Source organism: Macaca nemestrina, chromosome 13 (genome assembly GCF_043159975.1).
Source record: "Macaca nemestrina isolate mMacNem1 chromosome 13, mMacNem.hap1, whole genome shotgun sequence".
Lineage (NCBI taxonomy): Eukaryota > Metazoa > Chordata > Mammalia > Primates > Cercopithecidae > Macaca > Macaca nemestrina.
Window position 1 is genome coordinate 35,697,796 of NC_092137.1, and position 27,748 is coordinate 35,725,543.

The 27,748-nt window shown below is 36.0% G+C and overlaps 1 protein-coding gene across 29 annotated transcripts in view; it reads right to left on the minus strand.

Annotated features, from left to right (window-relative positions):
- LOC105464832 (putative uncharacterized protein encoded by LINC00269) overlaps positions 1-25,007 on the minus strand; it is a 54,196-nt gene extending 29,189 nt beyond the window's left edge. For 13 of the 29 annotated variants that reach the window (XR_011611603.1, XR_011611599.1, XR_011611598.1 and 10 more), the window contains exons 1-2: positions 24,767-24,842; positions 3,297-3,381 (exon numbers count right to left, since the gene is read on the minus strand). The gene's annotated coding sequence lies outside the window, so the exon portion shown is untranslated. Of the gene's footprint in view, positions 1-3,296; positions 3,382-19,507; positions 19,597-24,766 lie in introns of all 29 variants that reach the window. The other 16 variants (XR_011611608.1, XR_011611606.1, XM_071076507.1 and 13 more) reach the window with 10 other exon arrangements.
- Between the last annotated feature and the right edge of the window lie 2,741 nt (positions 25,008-27,748).

The following is a 27,748-nucleotide window of genomic DNA, read 5'->3' on the forward strand; positions in this document are numbered from 1 at the left end:
GCCGTGGTGGCACGCACCTGTAATCCCAGCTACTTGGGAGGCTGTGGCAAGAGAATTGCTTGAATCCGGAAGGCGGAGGTTGCAGCGAACTGAGATTACACCATTGCACTCCAGCCTGGGCAACAAGAGTGAAACACCATCTCAAAAAAAAAAGGAAAAAGGGGAGAAAAAAAAGAAATAACATACAGCATTTATACACATAGGATGTAATACCTTAATGTCACTCCTCATGTGGCTCCAGTATATGGGCAGATCAAAGTGTGACAAACCCTTGGGACAGAACATGGGTATACCAATCACAATACTTGATATTTAGATGTCAGGTTACAGTTTAAGACTCACTGCTCTTCCCATCATTTGTTAACTTCAAGAAAACCCTGACACACAATAAAAACTAATATTAACATCTGGTATTACCATTGCTCCAAAAATCTACTGTAGGAATGAAAATTTTTCTGAATCCATTTACAGTTAGGGACCTTCTTCACAATGAAAAAAAATCTAATTCAAGTGAATAGCAGGGAGGAAATACTGGGAGGAGATGTAATCATGCAACTTGAGGTGGTTATATTTTTATATATAGTGAGTGTAATGGAAGTATTTATTTTCAATTAAATTTAAATTTGTGAAATATTTGCTTAATACCTAGTAGGTACCCTGCACTATATTATATATTCTAGGATGTGCAAAAATCAAATGATGGCATTATTACCAACATGGAGTTTATAATCTCCCAATAGATAAGATGTATTACACATAAATTAGAGAAAATATGAGAATAAATGAATCTCCCAACAAAGATTTCTTATCTATCTATGGTCAAAGAAAAGAAGCTGTTAAACATTTTCTTATCTTTTGCATAAATGTAGCAGATATTAAAAAAAACACACACCAAAACTAGTGCTGAGAATGGTAAACTCTCTTTGTGTGGTAAAATCTTATTTTGCTGATGTTACTGATGATTATATTGATTCTTACTAGACTTTATTCAAATAGCATTTCATTGTTCTTTCTGATGCAGTGATGAAAAAGAGTAAGGATATATTATTGAAAATATGCATGCATAGGTGAAATACATCACCTCATAATTTTTAACAGTACATTTTGTTTCTCATACTGAAACCAAATCTTAAGTGATTTCTTCAAATTTGCTTGAGTCTACAACACTGTCAACTTAGAAATCAAACATGTTTCAATGAAGGAATTCATTGGGCAGAGAGTGGTGGAGAAAACTGCGTGGTCAGTGCCAGTAAACCCATCAGCACAGTAATAGTTTGGGATATTTATGGCAGGGCAGAGAAAATTATGGTAAGCTATTTGATTTAACCATCCGTATTGCCTTCCTTAAGGCAAAGTGATAAAAGTCAACATTTTATTTACATCTATATGATGTAATGTTATTTGGGGAGCTATTTGTAAAGTAGCCATAAATAGCTTTTTTGTTATTTTGTTAGTTTGGTGGCATAGCTCAACTATTACATGAATTCTTCCAACATTAAACAAACTCCTTCCTAGTTATTTCTTTAGCTTCCCATTTTGTGCATAGAAATCTTAGTAAAATATCTCAGTGTGCTTGCATACATTATTTTTATTGAAACAATAGAGTAATCGTGATAATAATATATGCTCTTCTCACCACCAGGCCTAGGCATGTGTCTGCCAGATTCTGTGAATGGAAAGTGGATGACGGGGTTAGGATTATTAAAGCAGGAATGCAAAGAAAGAGTTCATATGTGTCTTCTGATACCTGTAGTTGTGTGTGTGTGTGTGTGTGTGTGTGTGTGTGTGTGTGTGTGAGAGAGAGAGAGAGAGAGAGAGACAGAATGAGAGAGAGAGAGGAGGGTGGGGGGAGAGAGAGAGTCTTAACATTCTTTTTTCCAAGCCTGGAGGACTCAAATCATATGGCTTGAATGGTGCTGCAAAAAATGCACCTTTTCCTAGGAGAATGTGATGTACAAAATATTAAATTTTTTAAAGGTGCCCATACCAATCCATCCCTCAACTTCTACTGCCTAGAATTGTAAAGAGAAGAAGCAAGAGTAGGATAAATAAGTACATCAGAGTTGGGATGATCCTTCTCATTTCCTGTTTATTTTCTGTCTCATCCACTAAAATGTAAGCTTTATGGGAGCCAAGAATTTGTATAATTTGTTACTCATTCTATCTTCAGTGCTCAGAATGATACACATTGTAGGTGTTCAACATTATTTGCTGAATGAAGTAAATGAGTTTATAGCTTTTTCTCTCTTCATAAGTGCATATATTATATCCAATTTATTCTCCACTGTATTCTCATTGCACAGCATATTTTCTACCACGTAATAGACACACAAAGTGTTATATGACGAGAATATATTTTTAAGCACAAGTAAAGAAAATCAGCAATCATCATTTGAATGTTTTGTTTTTTCCCATAGTCACTAGAATTGGAAGATTACAAGAATGGAAATAACTCAAATCCTTTCAACACATAAAATAATCATTTTTCTCATCTACGTACTGAGATCAGAGTCAGGGAGAAGTAGGATGCTAAGATCTCTCTAATGACTGTGTTTTATAGGGCATTTGTTATGTCTTAGGTCCTGTCCTGGGCTCTTCACATATATTACCCTTTTAATCCTCATAACTCTACTGATGTGGTTTGGCTGTGTCCCCACTCAAAATCTCATCTTGAATTGTAATTCGAATTGTACTCCCTGTGTGTTGGGGGAGGGACCTCGTGGGAGACGATTAGATCATGGAAGCAGTTCCTGCATTCTGTTCTTGTAATAGTGAGTTGAGTTCTCATGAAATCTGATGGTTTTGTAAGAGGCTTTTCTCACTTTGCTGTGCACTTCTCTCTCCTGCCACCACATAAAGAAGGACGTGTTTGCTTCCCCTTCAGCCATGATTATAAGTTTCCTGAGGACTCCTCAGCCGTGAGGAACTGTGAATCAATTAAACCTCTTTCCTTTATAAATTAGCTAGTCTCGGGCAGTTCTTTATAGCAGCCTGAAAACAGACTAATTCACCTACTCTGAGTTATTATTACCATTTTCCAGATGAGGAAACTGAGATTGAGAGCGATTAAGCAGTTTGTCCAAGTCCTAAAACAATTAAGTGGTAGAATTTGACCTCAGGTGTTTCTGACATCATAATTCTTACTTGCTTTTCAACCGTACTTGGATTGCCCACTTCGGCATGTAGTGTACTATGCCATTTTACAAAAGGGACTTGAGCATCCTTGAATAGTGGCATGCATGGGGGGCCCTAGAAACAATCTCCCATGGATACAGAGGGTCAATGACTGTACTCACATAGCAAATGGAGACTGTCTCCTCCTTGACTGGGTACTGATTGAGTCCCAGTATCAAGTCCATTTGCTCATATCTCCTAGGAAATCTGGAAAGACTAGACCCAAAACATTTATTTACATCAAACCAATGGAACTAAGAGAATTAAAATCTCAAAGTACAACTTGCCTTCTCTGAAAATTTCTTAAGAAGTTACACAGACATCTCGGACTTTTGCTTTATTAAGCTCTCACTCTCCCCTGCAATTAACTGCAGTCTGACTTGAAAAATTATTTAATATTTATGCACTCCATTTCCCTTGCCTGTAAAATGGATATATTACTTACCTCATATGGCTTTCCTAAGAATCAAAAATGAGGTTTTTCAAATTTCTGAACGGTAGTAAGCTCTCAAAAATTGGCAGTTATTATGATAAAATGACGCATATTTTTGTGTCTTACGCATAAGGCTGTATACAAACAAGTACATTTAGAATATAAATAATCTTGTATAGTCTGCTATGGTGTCAAGTTCTAAAAGGCAGGAAAATAATACCCCTCACCCTTACCCAGGGGGTAAAACATGCTAAGATCCCCCAGTGGATGCCTAAAACCACAGAGAGTACTGAACCCAACTGCCATCAATCAAAACACATTCCTGTTCATGTCCTTCACCCACAAATGTATTGCCTTTTCCATATTAACTAAGCATTTATGCACTGTGGCCGTAACTTTTGCAGTTTGAGGTGAAACAGCGAAAGTATTTCTTCTTAAAAATTTTTCAACTTTTATTTTAGATATAAGAGGTACATATGCAGATTTCTTACATGGGAATATTGTGTGATGTTGAGGTTTGGAGTACAGAATCTGTTACCCAGGTAGTAAGCATAGTACCCAATAGGCAGATTTTTTAACCCACTCCCCCAACCCTCTAGTAGTCTGCAATGTCTAATGTTCCCATATTTATGTCCATGTGTGTTCAATGTAATCTCCCACTTAGATGAAAACATGTGTTATTTGGTTTTCTGTTCCTATGTTAATATGTTTAGTATTATGGCCTTGGCTTCATTAATGTTGCTAAAAATATTATTTCATTCTTTTTCATGGCTGCATAGTATTCCATGGTGTGTATGAATCACAATTTCTTTATCCAATCTACCATTGACAGATACCTGGGTTGGTTCCATGTCTACTACAATTTTTTTTTCCCTTCTTCCTGATTTCAGTGATCAAAGATTCTTTCTTACTATAGGTATTAGTAATTTCAGCATATAATTATATTTCGTTTCTTATTAAATCACAAACATCAACCTTGCACTTAAAGGAGTTACATTATAGGCTTCTCTTTTGCATATTCAAATTGCCAGCATCACTAAACTAATGCTTTGGGGTCATTGTTATGTAAAATAAGGGTTATTTGAACCAAAGCATTGCAATTCCATGATATTCAATATGTCATCAAGATGGCTACTAAATGATTAACAGGCAGGTAGCATATACAGTGTGGGTATGCTGGACAAAGAAATCCACCCTGGTGGGATGGCATGAGATTTCATTATAATACTCAGAAGGGTGAGTGCACAGTTTAGAAAGTTAAATTGTTTATTTCTGCAATTTTCCATTTTAATATTTTCATTCAGTAGTTCACCGCAGGTAACTGAAACCATAGAAAGCAAAACCACAGATAAGGGCTGGAGGATACTACTATAATTCCTTCATTTTATCAGAAAAAAAGTGAATGAAGGAGACCCCACAAAAAATGGAATAATATTTATAAAGCCATGTGGAATCACTCTGATTAATACTTTCACCCTGGATGTATCAGGAACTTTTCTTTGTGGCTTCAAAACATTTTATCCATGCCCAGTTTCTGTTACTTTGATACTGGTAAAGAACAATCATTGCCATCATCTGATTGACGTTCGGAGAAAAGCATTTGGTGACATTTAAAATGTTCTACATTTAGACTGTGGCAGAGTTAGGATTATAATCCTGGATTTCAAATCTCTAGTTATAATGCACTCTGCTTTAAAATATATAATGCAGTGGACAATGTTACATTCACATAACTGAAGATACATGGAAGAAAATTCAGTGAATACAGTGTTTACAATCATCCACATGTATGGCATAGGGAAAAATAAAATCAACCCTATAATGATTTAATAGCATTGTTTTTCATTTTCCTGATGCCACTTTTCATTTGAATTATTTTTTCATTTTTTCATTTTTAATTTTCATGAGTACAGACATATATACCTGTGGGATACTTGAGAATGTTTATACAGGCCTACAATGTATAATAATCACATCAGTGTATATGAGATATTAATCACCTCAAGTATTCATCATTTATTTGTGTTATGAACTGTATTAGCGTTCTCTAGAGGGACGGAACGCATAATATAGGTACATATGAAGGGGAGTTTATTAAGGATTATTGACTGACAGGATTACAAGATGAAGTCCCACAACAGGCTGTCTGCAAGCTGAGGAGCAAGGAAGCCAGTCTGAGTTCCAAATCCTCAAAAATAGGGAAGCTGACAGTGCAGCCTTCAGTCTGTGGTCCAAAGCTCAAGAGCTCCTGGTGAACACTGGTGTAAGCCCAAGAGTCCAAAACCTGAAGAACTTAAGAGTCCGATGTTGGAGGACAGGAAGCATCCAGCACAGGAGAAAGACAAAGGCCAGAATACTCAGCAAGTCTAGTCCTTCCATGTTCTTCTGCCTGCTTTATTCTGGCCACTCTGGCAGCTGACTGTGCTCGCCCAGCTTGAGGGTGGGTCTGCTTTTCCCAGTCCACTGACAAATGTTAATCTTCTTTGGCAACACCCTCACAGACACATGTAGAAACAAAACTTTGAAGGCTTCAATCCAATCAAATTGACACTCAATATTAACCATCACACAAACATTCCAATTGTATTCCCTCAGTTGTTTTAAAATGTACAACAAATGATTGCTGACTGTAGTTACTCTGCTGTGCTATCAAATAATAAATCTTACTTATTCTATACAGCTATATTGTCATACCTATTGGCCATCTCCATTTTCCTCCATCCAACTACTCTTCCCAGCCACAGATAACTGTCATTCTACTTTCTATCTCTGTGAGTTCAATTGCTTTACTCTTTAGCTCCCACAAATAAGTGAGAACATGTCAAGTTTACATGGCTTATTTCACTTAACCTAATGGCCTCTAGTTCCCTCCATGTTGTTGCAAATGATGGGATTTCATTCTTTTTATGGCAGAATAGTACTCCACTGTGTATATGTACCACGTTTTCTATATCCATTCATGTGTTGATGGACACTTAGGTTGATTCCAAATCCTGGCTATTGTGAATAGTGCTGCAATAAACATGGGAGTGTAGATAGATCTTCAATATACTAATTTCTCATCTTTTGGTTATATATCTAGCAGTGGGGTTACTATATCATACAGTATCTCTATTTTTAGTGTTTTGAGGGACATCTATACTGTTCTCCATAGTGTCTAAACTAATTTACATTCCCACCAACAATGTACATGGGTTCCATTTTCTCCACATACTCACCTGCACTCATTATTGCCAGACTTTTAGGTAAAAGCCATTTTAACTGGAGTGAGATGATATCTCATTGTACTTTTGATTTACATTTCTCTGATGATCTATGCTATTGAGAAATTTTCCAAATACCTGATTATCATTTGTATGGCTTATTCTGAGAAATCTCCATTTGTTCTTTTGCTATTTTAATCAGATTGTTTAGTTTTATTTTATATAGTTGTCTGAGCTTCTTATATATTCTGCTTATTAATCTCTTGTCAGATGGATAGTTTGAAAATATTTCTTTCCCATTCTGTGGTTGTCTCTTTACCTTGTGGGTTCTTTCCTTTGCTGTGCAGGAGCTTTTTCACTTGATGGGATCCTATTTGTCCATTTTTGCTTTGGTTGCCTGTGTTTGTGGGGTATTACTCAAGAAATGTTGCCAGATCAACGTCCTGAAGGGTATTCCCAATATTTTCTTGCAGCGGTTTCATAGTTCCAGGTCTTAAAGTCTTCAATCCATTTTGATTTGATTTTAGTATATGACAAGAGAGAGGGGTCTAGTTTCATTTTTCTTCATATGGATATCCAGTTTTCCCAGCACCACTTATTGAAGACACTTTTCTTTCCCCAAAGCATGTTCTTGGCACCTTTGTTGAAAATGAGTTCATTGTGGATGCATGGATTAATTTCTGGGTTCTCTATTCTGTTCTCTTGATGTCTGTGTTCCTTTTTTATGCCAGTAACATGCTGTTTTAGTAACTATAGTGCTATAGTATAATTTGAAGTAATATGATTCTTCCAGTTTGGTGTTTTTGCTCAGGATGACTTTGCCTATCCTAGGTCTTTTGTGGTTCCATATAAATTTTAAAACTGTTTCTGTTTCTGCGAAGAATGTCATTGGTATTTTCACAGAAATTGCATTGAATCTGCAGATTGCTTTGGGTAAATATTTTCACAATGTTTATTATTCTAATTCATGAATATGAAATATCTTTTCTCTCTTTTTTTGATGCTCTCTTCCATTTCTTGCATTAATGTTTTATAGTTTTCATTCTTGAGATCTTTTATTTCTTTGGTTGTTTGTTTATAGGTATTTAATTCTATTTGTAGCTATTGTAAATAGGATTTTTAAAATTTATTTTTCATATCGTCTGCTCTTGGCATTTATAAATGCTACTGATTTTTGTATGTTGATTTTGTATCCTGCAATTTTACTGAATTTATCAGTTCTGATTATACTTTGGTGAAGTCATTAGGTCTTCCCAAATATAAGATCATATCATCTGAAACAAGGACAATTTGACTTATTTCTTTTCAATTTAGAAGCCTTCAATTTCTTTTGTCTGATTCCTCTAGACAGGACTTAGAGTAAATTTCAGTTTTTCCTAATTCAGTATGATACCAGCTGTGGGCCCATTGTATACAACTTTTATTATATTGAGGTATGTTCCTTTTATACCATTTTAACAGTTTTTATCAAGGAGAGATGTTGAATTCTGTCAAGTGGTTTTTCTGCATCAACTAAAGTTTATAGTCTTCATTCTGTTGATATCAGTGTATCACATTGATTAGTGTATGTGGAATCATCCATGCATCCCTGGGATAAATCCTACTTGGTTATGATGAATTATCTTTTTAATGTGCTGTCAAATTTGGTTTGCTATTACTTTTTTGAGAATTTTTGCATTAATTTTCATCAGAGATATTGGCCTATAGTTTTTATTATTTTTTTTTAATGTCTTCATCTGGTTTTGGTATCAGGGTAATACTGACCTTGTAGAATGACTTTGGAAGTAGCCTTTCCTTCTCTTTTTTTAGCATAGTTTGAGCAGGACTGGTGTCAGTTTTTCTTTAAATGTTTGGTAGAATCCAGCAGCAAAACCATGGGGTCCTGTGCTTTTCTTCCTGGGAGAACTTATGATATTGCTTCCATTAAATTATTTATTATTTGTCTATTTAAGCTTTGAATTTCTTCATGGTTTAATGTTCATAGGCTGTATGTATCTAGGAATTTATCCATTTCTTATAGATTTTCCAATTTATTGGCATATAGTTGCTTATATTAATCTTTAATGATCCTTTGAATTTTTTTCAGTATCAGTTATAAATTCGTCTTTCAGCTGTAATTTTATTTATCTATGTCTTCTCTCGTGTTTTCTCAATTAGTCTGGCTAAAGATTTGTCAATTTTATCTTTTCAAAAACAACTTTTCATTTCATTGATCTTTTGTATTTCACTTTTATTTATTTATGCTCTAATATTTATTTTTTTCTAATTTTGGATTTGGTTTGCTCTTGTTTTGCTGGTTCTTGAACATGTATCATTAGGTTGTTTATTTGAAGTTTTTCCAGTTACTTATTGCTATAAACTTTCCTCTTAGTAATACTATTGTAACATCTCATAGGTTTCGGTGTGTTATGTTTCCATTTTTGTTAGTCTCAAGAAATATTTCAATTTCCTTCTTAATTTCTTCATTGACCCACCCAATTCAGGAACATATTGTTTAATTTCCATGTATTTGTATGTTTCCAAAATCGTTTGTTATTCGTTTGTAGGGGATTTTTTTCCAGGTGATCAGAGAAGGAGCATGATATTACTGTTTAATTTCGATGTTTTTATAGTTTTTGAAGTTGTTCTTATTATTGATTTTGTTTTATTCCACTGTAGTCAGAAAAGATACTTTATATTGTTTCAAAATTTTTGAATTTTCTAAGACTTGTTTTGTGACCTAACATATGTTCTATTCTCAAGAATGATCCAGGCACTGAGAATGTGTATTTCATAGCCATTCAAAATTTGGTCTACAGTGAAAATTTTTCTTTTTCTTCTAATTTTCTTTTTTCTTTTCTTTTTTTTTTTTTTTTTTGAGACAGACTCTTGCTCTGCACCCAGTCTGGAGTGCAGTGGTGCGATCTCAGCACACTGCAACCTCCACCTCCCAGGTTCAAGCAATTCTCCTGTCTCAGCCTCCCGAGTAGCTTGGACTATAGGCATCCGCCACCATGCCCGGCTAATTTTTGTAGTTATAGTAGAGACAGGGTTTTACCATATTGGTAAGCCTTGTCTCAAGCTCCTGACCTCAGGTGATCCACCTGCCTCAGCCTCCCAAAGTGCTGGGATTACAAGCATGAGCGACTGCACCAGGCCTATAGTGCAGATTAAGTCTAAGATTTTTTTGTTTTTTTTTTTCTATCTAAAATCAAGTCCAAAGTTTCTTTCATGATTTTTCTATCTAAATTATCTGTCCAGTGTTGAAAGTGGTATGTTAAAATATCCAACTCTTACTATATTGGCGATTATATTTGTCTTTGGCTCTAATAATATTTGCTTTCTGTATTAGGGTGCCCCAGTGTACGGTGTATATGTATTTACAATTGTTGTAAATTACAATTGCCTCTTGCTGAATTGAAACTTTCATCAATATAAAACGAACTTTCTTTTTACAGTTTTGTATTGAAATCTATTTTGTCTGAATAATTATAGCTACTCTTCTACTCGATTTTTTGTTTTACTTTTCACAAAATAACTTTTTTCCATCCTTTTATTTCACTCTATGTGTGTTGTTATAAGTAAAGTTTGTTTCTTGTTGGCTACAGATTGTTGGGTTTTGTTTTTTTAATATATTAAGTGGCTCCTTTTTTGGATTGGAGAATTTAGTCCATTTACATTGAATGTTATTATTGATAAGTAAGGACACTGCTGTTGTTTTATTTGTTTTCTGGTTGTTTTGTGGTGTTCCCTTCCCTCCCTCCCTCCTGCCTTTCCTTCCTTCTTTCCTTCCTTCCTTCCTGTCTTACCAGTTTTCCTTTAAGTCAACGTGATTTTGTCTGGTGGTGTGCTTTGATTTCTTGCTTTATACTCTTGTATATCTGTTGTAGGTTTTTTAAAAATTATTTTAGGTTATCATGAGGCTTGCAAATAACACCTTATAATCCATTATTTTAAACTAATGACAACTTAGCTCTGATTACAAAAACAAACAAATGATCAGAGAGAAAACTAATAAAAAACTATATACCCTTTACTGTCATCCACCTCCAACTTTTTATCTTTTTTGCTGTTTCTATTTATATTTCATCAACTGCTTATGCCTTAAAAATTTGTTGCATATTTTTTATATATATTTGCCTTTTAGTATTACTGTTCAAGATATGAATAGTTTACACACCATAATTACAGTGCATATTAGTTCATTTTCACCCTGATGATAAAGACATACCCAAGACTGGGCAATTTACCAAAAAAAAAAAAAAAAAAAAGCTTTCATTGGACTTACAGTTCCATGTGACCAGGGAGGCCTCACAATCATGGTGGAAGGCGAAGAGGAGCAAGTCATATCTTACATGGATAGCAGCAGGCAAAGAGAAAACTTGTTCAGGAAACTCCCATTTTTTAAAGCCATCAGATGTCTTGAGACTTACTATCACAAGAACAGCACAGGAAAGACTTGCTCCCTGATTCAATTATCTCCCACCAGGGCCCTCCCATAACGCATGGGAATTATGGGAGCTTCAAGATGAGATTTGGGTGGGAATACAGAGCCATGGCATATTACAGTGCCATAATATTCAGTAATGTTCAGAAAATTATACTGCGTACTTACTGTTACCAGTGAGTTTTGTGCCTTCAGATGAATTGCTCATTAATTTTTTTTCTCAAATTGAAGATCTTTTAACATTTCTTGTAAAATAGATTTGGTGTTGACAAAATTCCTCAGATTTTGTTTTTGTCTGGGAAAGTATTTCTTCTTCATCTGTGAAGGATATTTTCACTGGTTATACTATGCTAGGATTAAGTTTTTTTGTTGTTAGTTTTTTCGTCCAGTGCTGTAAATATATCATGCCACTCTCTTCTGGCCTTTAAGCTGTCCACTGAGAAATCTGCTGCCACATATATCGAAGCTCCATTATATTTTTTTTTTATGTTGTCTTGCTGCTGTTAGGATCATTGTTTTTTATCCTTGACCTATGGGAGTTTGATTATTAAATGCCTTGAAGTAATCTTCTTTGAGTTAAATCTGCTTGGTGTTCTATATATATGACCTTTTTGTACTTGAATATTGATATCTTTCGGTAGGCTTGGGAAGTTCTCTACATCCTCTTTAAAGCCAATAACTCTTAGATTTGCCATTTTGAGGCCATTTTCCAGATTCTGTATGTGTACCTCATTATTTTTCTTTTCTTCTGACTGTATTTTCAAGTAGCCTGTCTTCAAGCTCACTATTTCTTCTGCTTGGTCAATTCTGCTGTTAAGAAACTGATCATTCTTCAGTTTGTCAATTGAATTTTTTAGCTCCAGAATTATTGCTTGATTCTTTTTTAATTTATTTCAGTCTCTTTGTTAAATTTATCTGATAGAACTCTGAATTCCTTGCCTGTTTTGTCTTGGATTTTGTTGGCTTCCTCAAAACAGCCATTTTCAATTTTCTGTCTGAAAGGTCACAAATCTCTCACTCTGGAATTGATCACTGATGCCTTATGTAGTTTATTTGGTGAGGTCATGTTTTCCTGGATGGTCTTGATGCTTGTAGATACTCATTACTTTCTGTGCATGGAAGATTTAGGTATTTATTTTCATCTTTGCAGTCTGGATTTATTTAGACCAGTCTTTGTTAAGAGGGTTTTCCAAGTATTCAAAGAGAATTGAGTGTTGTGATCTAAGTCTTTCATTGCTTCAGTCATTTGTGCATTAGGTGGTACCCCAAGCTCAGATTGCCTTTCAAGTTTATTTGGAAACTGAGAGCACTTTAGTCTGCAGTGGGAGGGCTTGCTAGAACTTAGGCTCTGACTTCTGGGATGGACAATTCTACACTGGCTGTTTGGACTAAATGCTCTTTCTATGGGCAGAGGCCAAATTCTGCCCTGTGTAGCTTTCTGTGGTAACAGGGTAGCACTATGTTCCAATGCGAAGTCCCATATTCCCTTTGCCCTCTTTCCCCAAAGTGCACAGATTCTCTCTCTGCATGCCACCCTCTGCTGTCAGGGGATGGGAAGGGGCTTGTGTAGGCAATTCAAGACTGTCTTTCCTACCCTCTTCAGTGCCTCTTTCCTTGATACGATTTTAAAACCAGATGCTATGATCACAAACTTCATTTTTTGTTCTTATGAAAGTGCTTTCTTGGCTGAATAGTTGTTCAATTTGGTGTTCCTGGGGAGAGGTGGGGAAGGAAGAAGCACTGGAGAGTTCTATTTGGCCACCTGGCTCTGCGTCATTCATCTGGATTTTGCATTGGGCATATGGACACAATCCCTTGGAACTATCATATTTATTCATGTAACTGCTAGAATCCACTAATTTATATTTTTTCTATAAGTCTGAATATTTAACTCTCTAGGCTATTAATTATGAGAAATATTTACTTCTGAGGTCATCAAATTATATACCTTACTCATATTTAAATACTCTTTGAGAAAATAATCTTACTTTAAGTCCAAGTTTTATAGTTTAAACTCTTAAAAACCAAAGTCATTGAAATTAACATGACTTCAACAATTATCTTATAGGTTTAGTAATATTTTATGTATTGTATGCAAATTAAAATTAAGAGTTCCAATAGTTTTAAAGTGGATTCATCAAGAATTTCCATTTGCAAATATTTGTTATATGAAAAGAGAAATGGCTTTACTTCTTTCTTTTTCAACTGGATGTCTTTTATTTCTTTTTCTTGCTGAAATGTCCTGGCCAGAATCTCTAGTACAATGTGGTGTAGAAGTGGCAAAAGCAGATATCTTTGTCTTGTTTCTGATCTTAGGTGGAAAACACTGAATCTCTCACCATTAGGAATAATGTTCGTGTTAGCTGTGTGTTTTTGTAGATGCATTTTATTAGGTAGAAAAAGTTACTGTCTATTCCTACTTTGTTGAGCATTTTTACCATGAAAAGTTGTTGAATTTTGTCAAATGTTTTTTCTGCCTCTACTGAGATGACCACAGGCTTTGGTTTTACTGATTTGGGGATGTTAAACAACCTGCATTTAAGGGGATGAGCCCATTGAATTATGATGTACTAGTCTTTTTAAATGTTACTGAATTTGGTTTGCCAGTGTTTTGTCGAGATTTTTGTGTCTATATTCATATGTATACTAATCTGCAGTTTTCTCATTAGGTCCTTGCTTTTATATCAGTTTCCTGTGGTTACCATAAAAAGTCATCTCAACATTGGTAGTTTAAAGTGACACAAATTTATTCTGTAACAGTTCTGGATCTCAGGAGTCAGATATCAGTTTAACTGGGCAGAAACTGAGGTGTTGACTGGGCTGCGCTCCCTTCCGAAGTGCTAGAGGAGAATCCCTTTCCTTGTCTTTTTCAGGTTCCAGAGCTGAATTCTTTAAGCTAATGATGCTTTTCTACATTTTCAAATCCAGCAGCATAACATCTTCCAAACTCTGCTTTCATTATTACATTGTCTTCTGCCATCAGTCCTTCCACCTTTCTAAGTCTCTGGTTATGCATTTAGTGCTTACTTGGAAATTACAGAAGAATCTCCTCAACAACCGTAACCACACTTGCAAAGACTTTTTTGTCATATAAGGTAATATTTACAGTTTCTGGGGGCCAGAAACTATGTATTTGGAGGTCATTATTTAGCCTTCCCAGTTTTGTTTGGGTATTAGCTTAATACTAGTCTCACAAAATGAATAAGTGGAGGGGACGGGGCACAGTGAAGATTGTCTGTTAGTGCGTACATTGTTTCCTTTAGTAAGGAAAAAAAAACACTGAAGTCAGTGGTGATAGTTGCACCATACTGTGAATATATTTTTAAAAGCATTGAATTAAGTATTTTAAGTAGTTATAAGGTATATGAATCATATTCCAGTAAGGTTATTAAAAATAAATTAAGTAGGGGCTTTGTTTTCTTTGTTTCTGTAATATACCTGTAATGGACAATTTCTTTTCTGATAAAGCAGATTCAATTAACTGTACCAGGAAATCCAAACTAATGAAAATAAGTGAGACTAGGTTATTTTTGGCAGCCAGTGGTAAGATTTAGGGTTTACCAAACCTCTGATCTCTTCAGCTTTCTTAACATTCTATGAATACATGAAGTTAAGATTACATTACTGATATTTTAATTAATATATTAAAATATATTAATTCCTTATTGCATATGTATGCCATCCATGTATTGACTTAGCAAATTAGCAAATAAAAGTGAGGATGCCACAGTAACGGAAGTGCACGGATCACACTGGAAGTAGTATTCCAGATATGTCTAAAGACACGACTGGTAATCTGGATATGAAGCTAGACTCAGATGTCATAAACAGAAAGCCAGTTTTGAAGAAATCCTATAAAAAGCAAAAATCCCTACAAAAGTGTGGAAGGCCTAGATGCAATAAAGTTAGGCATTTAACGAATTTGAAATCAGTGTCTAACTAGGAGATAAGATGTAAGGAGAGTGGGTATTAAGGAGGTTGGGTGATAAATAAAGGCCATAGCACACCATGGAAGAAAAGCATGAAGGTAACTGGATTTCACCCTCAAACAATAGAAATGCAATGAATAATTTTGAAGAGTTGAGTGATATAATAATATTTGAATACTTAAAATATTACTTTTGCAACATTTTTCTCTTAGGTTGATGAGAAAGTGCAAGACCTTATTTAAGGATTCCAATTTTGAAGCTACTTTAACAATATAGGTAGGAGAATACAGTTTGAATTATTCTAGGGTCAACTGGGAGCAAAAACAATAGAATAAAACTAAGAGAAACTTAGGAAGTAGACTAATAGGGATTGAGAATGCATTAGATGTTGCAAAGGTAGAGACACTGGAGTCATAGATGTGCCTATTACCAGTTATAACTTGGTTAACAAGGAGGATAGTGGTATTCTCAGTGAGAAAATAGGTTTGGGGAATTAGAGAAGGAAATAAAAAGTTCAGTTTATATACATGTTGACTGAGGTGCCTGCAGGAGACATACAAGTAAGCAATATGGATAGGAAATTCATGAGAAAGGTTATGGTGAATGATGCAGATGAGGGAACGCCATCAGAATGTGGGCAATTTGAACCATAGGAATTCCATAAGCTGCACAGTGAGAAGAGAAGTAAGTCCCACATAACACATATAACACTGACATTTCAGGATGAGGTTCTGAGAGAAGAAATGAGAACTAGCCTGTGACAGGAGATAGGAATTGTAATAATTTTAATACAATTATTTTGCATTGTAATATTTTATAATAATTTTATATTATAATAATTATGAAAAATATCAAATTACCAAGAGTTCTCAGAACAATTACAGGTAGTTGTAAGCACTTTGCTGCACTGATAAATCTGCCTTAAGATATGCATTCCATAAAAAGGAATCCTTATTAAAGTAGGCTGTGGGTTACTGACATGCGGTTAGGTTTACTCTTTGCTATTTTATGCTTCATTTTTCTGGTCTTGTAACTAGGGGAGATCATTAGATAGATGATCATTGAACTATTTCTTTATGGTCTGTTATGAGACAAGGACCTTCTGTCATAATGTAGATCAACTAAGGCATGTAAGGAAAGCAAATTGTTTGGTGCAGCTAACATTTATAGGGTGGGGGACATATAAGAATTTTTAGATGGAGGAAGCAGTGTTGGTATATATCCTGGCACAAGCTTCTGATCTCACCATGGACCAGTAATATAGAGTCGTCAGGTGGTCCACTAGAGCAACACTGCTGAGAACTTCCCTTTCTGGCCTAGATAGAACAGCTTGAATCAAACCAAATCTCCTTCTCGAAACCACTATAAAACAAAACAAAATATGTGATTTTTAATAGCTTTGCATGTGTCAGGATGCAACCAAAGCAGTTAAGAATTTGAGGGATCAATATCCCTAATAGAAAGTAACACAATAAGGTGAGTCCTACATTTACCACTTTACTCCCTCAGAACATTTGCTGATTTCTAAAACTACACATGTGTTGATCAACGTGGGGGGGGCGGGTGTGGAAAGCATTGGAAACCAGCTTTTAAGAGGTGAAAGTCTAAGCATAGTTTTTAGCAGTGTTTTTCTACTAGGGAAACAAAAATATGAGCTCGAGAACTCCTTGTAGAGTGTTGTAAGACTTAAATGAGATAATGTATCTAAAGTGTGGGGGTGAGGGAATACTTATGAGAGAAAAAAGAGTTTACTTGGAAGCACAGCAGGTCACGGAGATAGGACAATGCCATACGTTATCCTGGAAGACAGTGGAGAAGATATTTTCCATAATGGAAGAAAGGTCCTAAGTCCCAGAATTACAAAAATATTATGGGCAAGTAAAGAAAATGAGTAGGCCTCTAGTTCAGATAATTAAAGAGTTCTTCGGTGAGAAATCTCAGTGAAGTAATGAAAATAGAAAGCACATTGTTAGGACTGTGTGGAGGCGTAAGTAGAAAATATTGAGCACTCTTGAAAAAATTGGTAATGAAAAAGAGACTATATATTATTAACATGATGAGTTATTGATCCCTTGACATTTTCTAACCACCCTGAATTTACTAGAAAATGAATTAATAAGTTCTTTTGATTCCTTTTTACATAAAAGAGAGCCATACTTACAGCTGGGTTAAAAAAAATGAACCTTTCAAAGATAAAGGATAAATTATCTTACAGAAAGTTAATCCTAGTTTATATTTCTCTAAGCACTATATGATACTGCCAGAGATGGATAGCTTAAGGCTATAAGAATTTATCCTCTATTTTGTAATGTTTAACTTTTTTTCTACAGTTTATATGCATTTCTTTTACAATAAAAATATACGGATGTTACCTGGGGAAATTTTTTTTACCATCTAATATTAGATCCTATACAACAGAGTATCACGTACTTTCTGCACTCTCCAATGTTACAAACATAATTGGTGACTAAAGATGTTTTATTTTCACTCAGAAAAGAAGACTTTCCAAATAACTTCAAAAGCATACACTTTTTTTTTAATTTTTTGCCAGAGATTAAAATTTGAGACGGAGTCTCGCTCTGTCGCCCAGCTTAGAGTGCAGTGGCACGATCTTGGCTCACTGCCAGCTCCACCTCCCGGGTTCACGTCATTCTCCTGCCTCAACCTCCCATGCAGCTGGGACTACAGGCACCCGCCGCCATGCCTGGCTAATTGTTTGTATTTTCAGTAGAGACGGGGTTTCACTGTGTTAGCCAGGATGATCTTGATCTCCTAACCTCGTGATCCGCCCGCCTTGGCCTCCCAAACTGCTAGGATTACAGGCGTGAGTCACCGCACCTGGCCGCCAGAGATTAATTTTCATAGAAAGCAAGTAGATGGATCATTATCAAAGGTAAAATCTATGACAGTGAAATGACATCAGCAGATTTAAATAAAAACAGAATTATTAGTACATTGTTTCCCACAGAAATGAGATTGTTTCAGTTTCTCTTCATTTTTAGCCCACACAGGTTTAAGAGGAGTTTTCTCTCACTGAGCACATTAATTAGCAAATTTTGTTAATTATATATTATTCAAGAATACACACTGTTAAATAATTAAAGATTATTCATAGTGACAAAACCTCCAATACCTGACACAGAAAGATAATTGAATGCCTTAAACAGTTTTTGTTGAAATAATTACTCAACATGCCAATAATCCCTTGACAAAGATGGGGTGGTATCTGAGTGTGAGGTACTGAATGTTATCCCATTTTTTAAACTAGACAACAGTAACACAATAATAGACCAAAATAAGCCTAAAGAAAACCAAAGTAGGCCAGGCGTGGTGTCTCACGCCTGTAATCCCAGCACTTTGGGAGGCCGAGGCAGGCGGATCACGAGGTCAAGAGATCAAGACCATCTTGGCCAACATGGTGAAACCCCATCTCTACTGGAAATACAAGAACTAAGCTGGGCGTGGTGGTGGGCACCTGTAGTCCCAGCTACGTGGGAGGCTGAGGCAGGAGAATTGCTTGAACCTGAGAGGCAGAGGTTGCAGTGAGCCGAGATCGCACCACTGCATTGCAGCCTGGCAACAGAGCAAGACTCCGTCTCAAAAAAAAAAAAGAAAACTAAACTTTATTTTGTATTTAAGAAAATCATAGAAAAGCAGGCCTGTCTTTCATTTGTCTTTTTTCTGTGCCCTATTTTAATTTTACTAATGACCTTAAACTCTGGGATTATCATTACTGATTGCTCCCTTTGGAGTAGATTGTTAGGACATATTTTCTGAACTATAAAATGAAGTTTAATTAGGGGTAATATTTCAATATTTTCATCTCTGGGCTTGCAAATTTCTAGTAAAATTAAGACCTTATTTTTAAATAGTTCTGAAGTATTTTCCTTCTTTCATTGAACTCCACTTACCCCTCCCTCCAGTTCTGAATACTCTCCTGCCATGCCCAAGAATTTAAAAGCCCCTTATGGAAATGCATTCCTTAAATCTAAGCTCAATCTATCTACCTTTAACCTATGAACATTTACCTGCTCTTGTCTCATTCTCCATGCATACTTCTATAGCTAATCTATGATACTAAACAAATTATTGTTCAAAACATTAGTGAGTGACTGGAAATTATTTATTCTTTCATTGCATTTATTTCAGTGTGCTTTGAATGCGAATTTTCTATGACAGGTACTGTACTAAAATGCCGAGAACAAATAGATGAGCAAAATGAAATCCTTATCCTCAGTAGTTCTCAGACCAGAAAGCTATTAGGAAACAATGCACCATCCACACTAAATATTATCCAAGAAAGCATTGAAAAGTATGGTTGCAAAGACGAAAGAGTACTCACCTCTCTCTATCATAAAGCTTTTATTGCCATTTTGACAGACATACTCTTGGAGAAAAATTCCATACCCATGGGTATAAGAAAATAACAGCCTAGTAGAAGAAGAACAAAGAAAGATTTGGGGTGGGGCAGAAGGCATTCCGGTGGTCCTCAAGTCACATCACATGCAGTGTAGCATTCTGCCCACTCCTTCCAGACATGAGGATCCTAAAAAGCTTTGCAAATAACTCTTGTACACAGACATACTCAGCCTCCTGATATTTTATAGGTAACATAGAAGCATTTTCCATATTTACATCCCAAAAGCCTGATGCTTGTCAGAAAAGAGGTTAATGACAGTGTGGATAAGCTGTTCATAATTAGTGTCCAGGCTGCTTCTCTTTGTAAGATAGTTTTTTCCTCAGGCTACTGCTAAAGAAAAACCTTCCATATCCTGTTTTCCTACAGCATAAGGACAGCTGACAGAGAAGTGGGGGAGCCCTAAGTCAGGGTAGTCAGAGCTTAGACGGTACTGTAAGCTGTGTGTGGTATGAACTATTTCAGAAAGCTTATCTCTGCCATCACACTCCTTCAAACTTTGAACTAGAACAAGATAAGGAAGTCTTGGCAGTTGGTAGTGAGACAGAAGCTGGGAAAATGCTGTGAAGAAAAGTCATGATCTGGGCAAGTCAAAGCCATGTACAAGGCATGAGAGAGCTAAAACCTTGGAGAAGGTGAGGAGAAGGTTGCTTGACAATACAGAATGAAATAATACTGTTGACAGTCCTGGGTCCTACTATGTCCAATACCCAAATCTTACTGCCAAGAATCCTAGATACACCATAAATCCAGAACCACCTTCTAGCTATGGTCTTCTTGAGCCCTTAAGTGATCCATTTCAACTCCAACATTTACATGATTATATGTGTATATTTTCACTAAATTATTTCATAAACTACATAAGTAGATTTCTGTGCCATGGTTCCACAAAGGCTAGCAACAATTGTGTGTGTGTGTGTGTGTGTGTGTGTGTGTGTGTGTGTGTGTGTGTGTTAAAAATGCAGCAAATTATAATCAGGGTAAAAGGTAAAAACTAGGACACTGGAAAGTGTACTATGCTGGCCAGTAAGCCAGGATTCTAAGAAAGATGAGTTTGGAAGAGAAAAGAGATTGAAAGAGAAGTTGGAGAAATAGTACGCTAAAGAGGTAGAAGGGAGAGAAGAGAACAGAAGAGAAACAGGGTGTGGAAGATAACTGAGTTTTTTAATATACGGCTACACTTCCTAATGTCTCTAATTTTACCAGATTTAAGAAATTATTATCTCATTAGTTCTCTCATCAGGGGTAACAATTCTCCTATTTTGGTGTACATAAAAATAACCAGTTAGGGAGATTTTTTTTCTTTTAAGTGAAGGCAGGAATCTGTATTTTTAAAGAAGTTCCCTCAAGTCATTCTAATGGATACAGAAGTTGCTTAGAGAACCACTGATCTAGAACAGAGAAATAAACACTCTTGTTTGGAGGACCGATCGTTTGTTTTCCCTTTTACTTTTTAATAGGCATATATGATTGCAGAGAGAGACAAAGCAATGATGAGACAAGTAATAGAATTTATTCAAACAAATATTTCTGCTAGAAATAATACCTGAATAACAAAGTTTTTTAAAAAGTGATTTGAAAATCACTTTGTGCATTAATTTGTAGATGAATTTGTTGTATGGCTGAGATCAATTTCGACTACAAAATCAAACAAATAATTTGAGCTGCCACCTCACCAGAAACTGTAGCTAGAATGATAACAGCTCTGCACTTTACCTTTGATTCTCATTCTTACAGCTAAGCAGAGAGATAAAATGAATTATCTAAGGTTTCCCTGACAGTAAATGCCCTAGTCTGTATGATTGCAAAGTTATGCCTGTCTTTGTTTCAACATCGGATCCCTCAATACCGAAGTTCGTCATACTTTAGCCAGAAATGGCTAGCGACATAGATATTTAAACCTTGTACCTGCGTCTTATGTTGTAATAAATCTTCTTTATAAAAGCTATGAGATTTTTCCACTCTTATTCAAGGCATATTTATTATATTATCTCCAGCTACTATACTATGTGGCTCTGCTCTATTAAATTATCAACATCTATTTAATGTCTCCTACCTGACAACCACCATGTGACCTATTGGAAATACAACCTCAGTCCTAAGGTTGTTCAAGCTTACAGTCAAATTCCTAGTTTTCTTGAGCATCTTAGAATAAGAAAAATTATATATGTAAAACATAATAATATTGACTCTATATATGGTGTTTACTATGTGCTACATACTCTTCTGAGTACTCTATAAACTATTTTAATCATCACCACATAAGTTAGGTACTTATCTACCACCATTTTCAGCTAAGGAAGATAAGCCCCAGCTATTTTAACAAACTATCCCACACCAATATGACTAGTGGGTGGCAGGGCTGGGATTTGAATCCAGGCAGTGCAGCCAAAGGGTCCATGACCTTACACCCTACATTACACTGACTTTCAACTTTTGCACTCAGATCTTTCAAGAAACTACCTGTAACAATGAACTGAGCACTGAAAAAGGGTTCTGATATGCACATCTGAATTTTTACAGACATACAAATTTTTACAGTACTTGTGTCATGCTGTAAAGCACTCAGCCTTTTAATCACTCTTCATGTGAGAAAATGGAGCCAGGAATTCAATTTTAAAAAAATAATTCATGCTATAGAAGCAAATTGGCAATCGGTGTTTTATTTGTTTAGTGGCTGACCCTCACAGCACCACAGTGACTTATTCTGATGAAACCTAGTTCTCAGCAAAATTATTCTAGACAAAACAATTGGTTTTGTTCTCATATCCTCTAATTTTTATGCATTCAATGTTTTCATTTCTTGACTTAGATGCATAACATTCAAAGATATCTACTTAACTTAAAAATATATCTTTATGACTGTCAAATACTATTGTGTGTGCTTTTAAAGCTACACATAAATGCTTTTACATTTCTCATTTTAGCTTTTCTTTAACTTCAACATAATATTTAACTCAATCAATGATAATATTATAAATCTAGTTCCTAACTTTTATTCTTATACTATTTTGTGGCAAGAAGGCAGTATAATTTATATTTCCCACCACTATGAACATTTAAATATTTTTAACATTTCAACTTTATGAATAATGTGGCACTAAATATTCTTGGACAAATCTCCGGGTCTAGAGAAATGAAAGTGTATCTGGAATATATAACTGGAAGTGGAATTGTTGAGTCATAAAAAATAATATATTTAGTTTTATTAAATTTGTGCTACAGTGCTCTCTAAAGTACACCCTAATTTTAGGAAATACCTATTATTTCTCTTGCTAATTTTTAAACTCAGTTTTTTTACACTGTTAAGTTTGTAGAAAATATACCTATCTTTTGAGTACAAAGATCTTATGTACAGACATTGACTATTTCCTTATGGTTTGTTATTTGGCTATAACATTTCAATTTTCGTTATTTTTTGGTATAAGGATTTCAGTACAATTTAATAAAATTTTAAATACATTCTTTTTTGGTTAATATTATCTTGAGTTTGACATTCATTATTAGCTATTTAATACAACTAGAACTCGTTTTTGTAAACAGTGTAACATGAAACTAATTTTTTTCATATGATTAGCCACTTATTAAGTAACTTTATCAACAGCTGACTTATGTAGCAATACCTCTGAAGGTATGTTTCTCGACCCGTTGTGTTCTACTCTTCTATTTGTCTAATACTTTCTGAATACTGTACAGTTTTACTCATCATAGCACTGTAATACCTCATAATATCTGATATTAAGTTCTTTTACCTTGGCCTTCTTTTTAAAGTTCTTGTAATTTTTCTGTTATTTTCTTATACAGAATCAAGTCAATACCCATCCACTAAGAAACAGGGCAAAAAGAAACTTATTGTGAGTGTAACTGCACTAAATTATTATTGAAATTTCAAAGAACTAATGGCTATACTAATGGCTTATCTCATTCATGAATATTTTGTATTTCTGCATTTATTTAAGTGTTTTTAAATGTCTTTAATAAAGTTTTAAATTATACTTCATGAAGTATTTTTACATTTTTGTATGTTTCATTTATATTCCATCAATTACATAACTGATGAAATTTTTCTATTATATTTTCTAATTAGTTAATGCAGGTATAAAAGAAAATCAACATGATTTAAATGATGTCCCTGAATTCAACTAATTTTTTGAGCTATTTTATCAATTTCATAGTCCACATATTGGTTATTTTGATCTTTCTGTTAAGATTACACTACTGTCTACAAATAATGACACATACATTCAACCTTTTTATCTTATTCACTTTTCTTGTCTTAATTCAGTGACTGTGATCTGCAATGCTATATTATATGGCAAGAGTGATAGTAGGAATAGTCTTCTTAATTCTAACTGCATCATTAGAAGTATTTTAAAGGTTTAGCATGAAACCCGTCCACTTTTCAAGCTTGCTAATTTTAAAGTCCTTGATCAGACAGTACTAAAATAGAATTCCTTATCAATTTCACAGAAATAAAGACTCTATGTACCATAAGTTAAATGGATAAGAGACTTATTTGCAAGTAAATACGATGTTAGTAGAACGGCAACAGCATTAAATAGTGGTGCGCATTATATATGGAAAAAGAGTTATCAATGCAGTACAGAGCTCCAAGTAAAATTAGAGAAAATAAGTAACAATTAAGTATGAACACATTTTCTGTGTTTTATTATGGGGAAAAACTGAGAAGATATTTCAAATGAACTGTGAATGATCACACATTTATTGAAAAACCACTCTGCAATAATTTAACCATTAGTGAATTCAGTGAAAGCATACTTTGAGGGGGTAAGAGATCTGCTGAGTGAAACCTAATCCCTACACCCCACTTCCCTGAAGATGGACTAGATTTAATGACTCATTCATTTCCAAAGAATAGAGTGGGAATAGGAAAAGTAGTAACTTTACAATACAGAAACTCGAAAAACACTATCTTAACCAAGTAATGAAGATGAACATCACCAGTAATGTCATGTGGATGTCACCCCATATCATGTGACAAAAAGGGCATTCGGTCATGTTATTTCCCAACACTCTTATTTCCCAACACTCATAATCCCAGTCTAACCGTTAAGAAAATAACAGACACACCAATATGAGACATTCTACAGAATACGTAGCCAGTACTCCTCAAAACCACCAATGTTATAAAAAAACAGCAAAGATTGACAAATTGTCACATACCTAAGGAGACTGAGGCGACACTGTGTCCAGAATTGGTGGGTTCTTGGTCTCACTGACTTCAAGAATGAAGCCGCAGACCCTCGCGGCGAGTGTTACAATTCTTAAATATAGTGAGTCCAAAGTTTCTTCCTTCTGATGTTCAGACGTGTCCAGAGTTTTTTCCTTCTGGTAGGTTCACAGTCTCACTGACCTCAGGACTGAAGCTGCAGACGTTCGCAACGAGTGTTACAGCTCATAAAGGTGGCAGTAGATCCAAACAGCGAACAACAGCAAGATTCATTGTAAAAACAGAGAGAACAAACCGCCCACACAGTAGAAAGACACAAGAACGGCTTGCCGCTGGCTAGCTCAGGCAGCCTGCTTTTATTCCCTTATCTGGCCCCACCCACATCCTGCTGATTGGTCCATTTTACAGAGAGCTGCTTGGTCCATTTTACAGAGAGCTGATTGGTTCATTTTATAGAGAGTTGATCGTCCGTTTTGACAGGGTGCTGACTGCTGTGTTTACGATCCCTGAGCTAGACACAGAGTGCTGATTGGTGCATTTACAATCCTCCAGCTAGACGGAAAAGTTCTCCAAGTCCCCACTAGATTAGCTAGACACAGAGCACTGATTGGTGCATTTACAAACCTTGAGCTAGACACAGAGTGCTGATTGGTGTATTTACAATCCTTTAGCTAGACATAAAGTTTCTCCAAGTCTCCACCCAACTCAGGAGCCCAACTGGCTTTGCCTAGTGGATCCTGCACTAAGGCCGCGGGTGGAGCTGCCCGCCAGTCCTGCAGCAGGCACCTGCACTCCTCAGCCCTCTGGCGGTCAATGGGATCGAGTGCCATGGAGCAGAGGGCGGCGCCCGTCAGGGAGGCTTGGGAGCCCACTGCACGGGTGTTTGGGCATGGCAGGATGCAGGTCCCGAGCCTTGCCCTGAAGGAGGGCGGCTGAGGCTCAGCGAGAATTCGAGCATGGTGCAGTCAGGCCAGAGGTGCTGGGGGACCCAGTACACTCTCTGCAGCTGCTGGCCCGGGTGCTAAGCCCCTCACTGCCTGGCTGCTCTGAGTGCGGGCCGCGGAGCTTGGGCCCACCCGGGACTCACACTGGCCCCTGAGCACCGCGGCCCCAATTCCCGCCAGCACCTCTCCTTCCACACCTCCCCGCAAGCAAAGGGAGCTGGCTCTGGTCTCGGCCAGCCCAGAGAGGGGCTCCCACAGTGCAGTGGCGGGAGGAAGGACTCCTCAAGCACTGCCAGAGTGGACGCCAAGGCCAAAGAGGTGCCAAGAGCGAGGGCTGCTAGCACGTTATCACCTCTCAATATGACAACTAAATTTAACGTAGTAATGGACATTGTAAAACAAGAGCACATTGTAAGAGGATATTAATAGAAAAACCAGCAAAAACCACACAAAGTCAAGAATTTAGTTAATAGTTATATACAGATCTCAGTGTGTTCATTCTGACAAATAAATCACAGTAATGTTGGATGTTAGGAATCAGCAAAACTGGGTGAGGTGTGTGTGGAAATTCTGTACTATCACTACAACTTCTCCATAAATCAAACATTCCAAAATAAGAAGTTTTGATGGTTTTTTGTTTGTTTTTGTTTTTTATAAAATCAGGGCATTGGCATTTTCTTGCTTTTGTTTTTTGTGAGATTTTTAAAAATTCTTTATCTGATTCAGTTGTTTCAGGCTTTTTTAGAAGATAGAGATACAGGAATAGTCATTGTCTTACCTCCTTAATTGTATTATAGTTATCAATTAACTTTTATTGATATGAATTTCCTGATATGAGCCCCATTACTAATTTCTAGATTACAAAAGACGCAAGAATAGTGGTAAAGCAACAGCAGGATGAATTCAGACCCCAGAGGAACTGAACTGTGCATTGCCCTTCTCTCTTCCAGAAGACCATTTCTGCCATCCAAAACTTGGGAGTGCAGGCTCTTACACAGTCATGAACTCTGAAATTTCTATAGAAATGTTCTATTTGTGCATTAGAAAAATAAATAGGATTTAAAAGATAAATAGCAGGTTTTAGGCAATTTACCTGTAAAGTTATGTCTGTTTGTGTATTGTTTGATAAACTTCTTTTTTTAAAATCACACCAGCTATTCCACAAAACAGTCTAGCAAAGAAGCTGGCGAGAGAAAAAAATAAGAAAGAAAGGGACAGAGAAAAGATAAAACCTTTGCTTTATGATTACCCCTTCTAATTAGAATATGTTGTTTTGAAAGACTAAGCTACACTGTTCATGTTTGATATGCTGTCCATCTGAAAGCTGGTTGCCAGGACTACCAAGGTATCCATAAAACAGATGCCAGTCTATGTAACTATTCTAGTTACATCAGGGCACAACTGAAGAGGTGCCACCTCCCAATATGTTCTATAATTTGGATCAGAAGCCTTCAATATTTGTTCCCAAACCCGGTATGGCAAGAAAATTCATGTGTACACTTTGGCAATGCATGGAGTGAAACCAGAAAATTCAGAAATCATCCGTCTGCCATCATGGCAAGTTCCAACTCTTTGTTCCTTTTTTCCTCCTTGCAATGTGGTCTTTGAAGAAACTGGGCCATTTGCTCCGTAGATTCTGCAAAGTCCGTGTTTTGAAAATTGCATTCCATGGTGGTGTTTACCGTGTTCCTCTCAACTGCCCCATTACCTGAATTTCTTCTGTAATGAGATTAGTTTTCCCATATAAACTATTTTGGTATCCTGAGCCATAACTTATACAGTAAAGGCAGACAAACTCCTGATTCTTTCTCTTTATCAGGTTTCCAAAAATAACTGGTTCTCTAGCATCCTTCAAATGTGCTTAATGAGCTTTTTAATTAATTTTGTTTCATTATGAATTCATGGGTTAAAATATATTTGAAATGTTTTAATCCACTTCTAATGTTATTATATTCATGCTCAAATTGACCCAAATTTTGTCAGCAGTGCTTAAATAAATTGGGTCCTGGTCATTTGACTCCGATTCAGAAC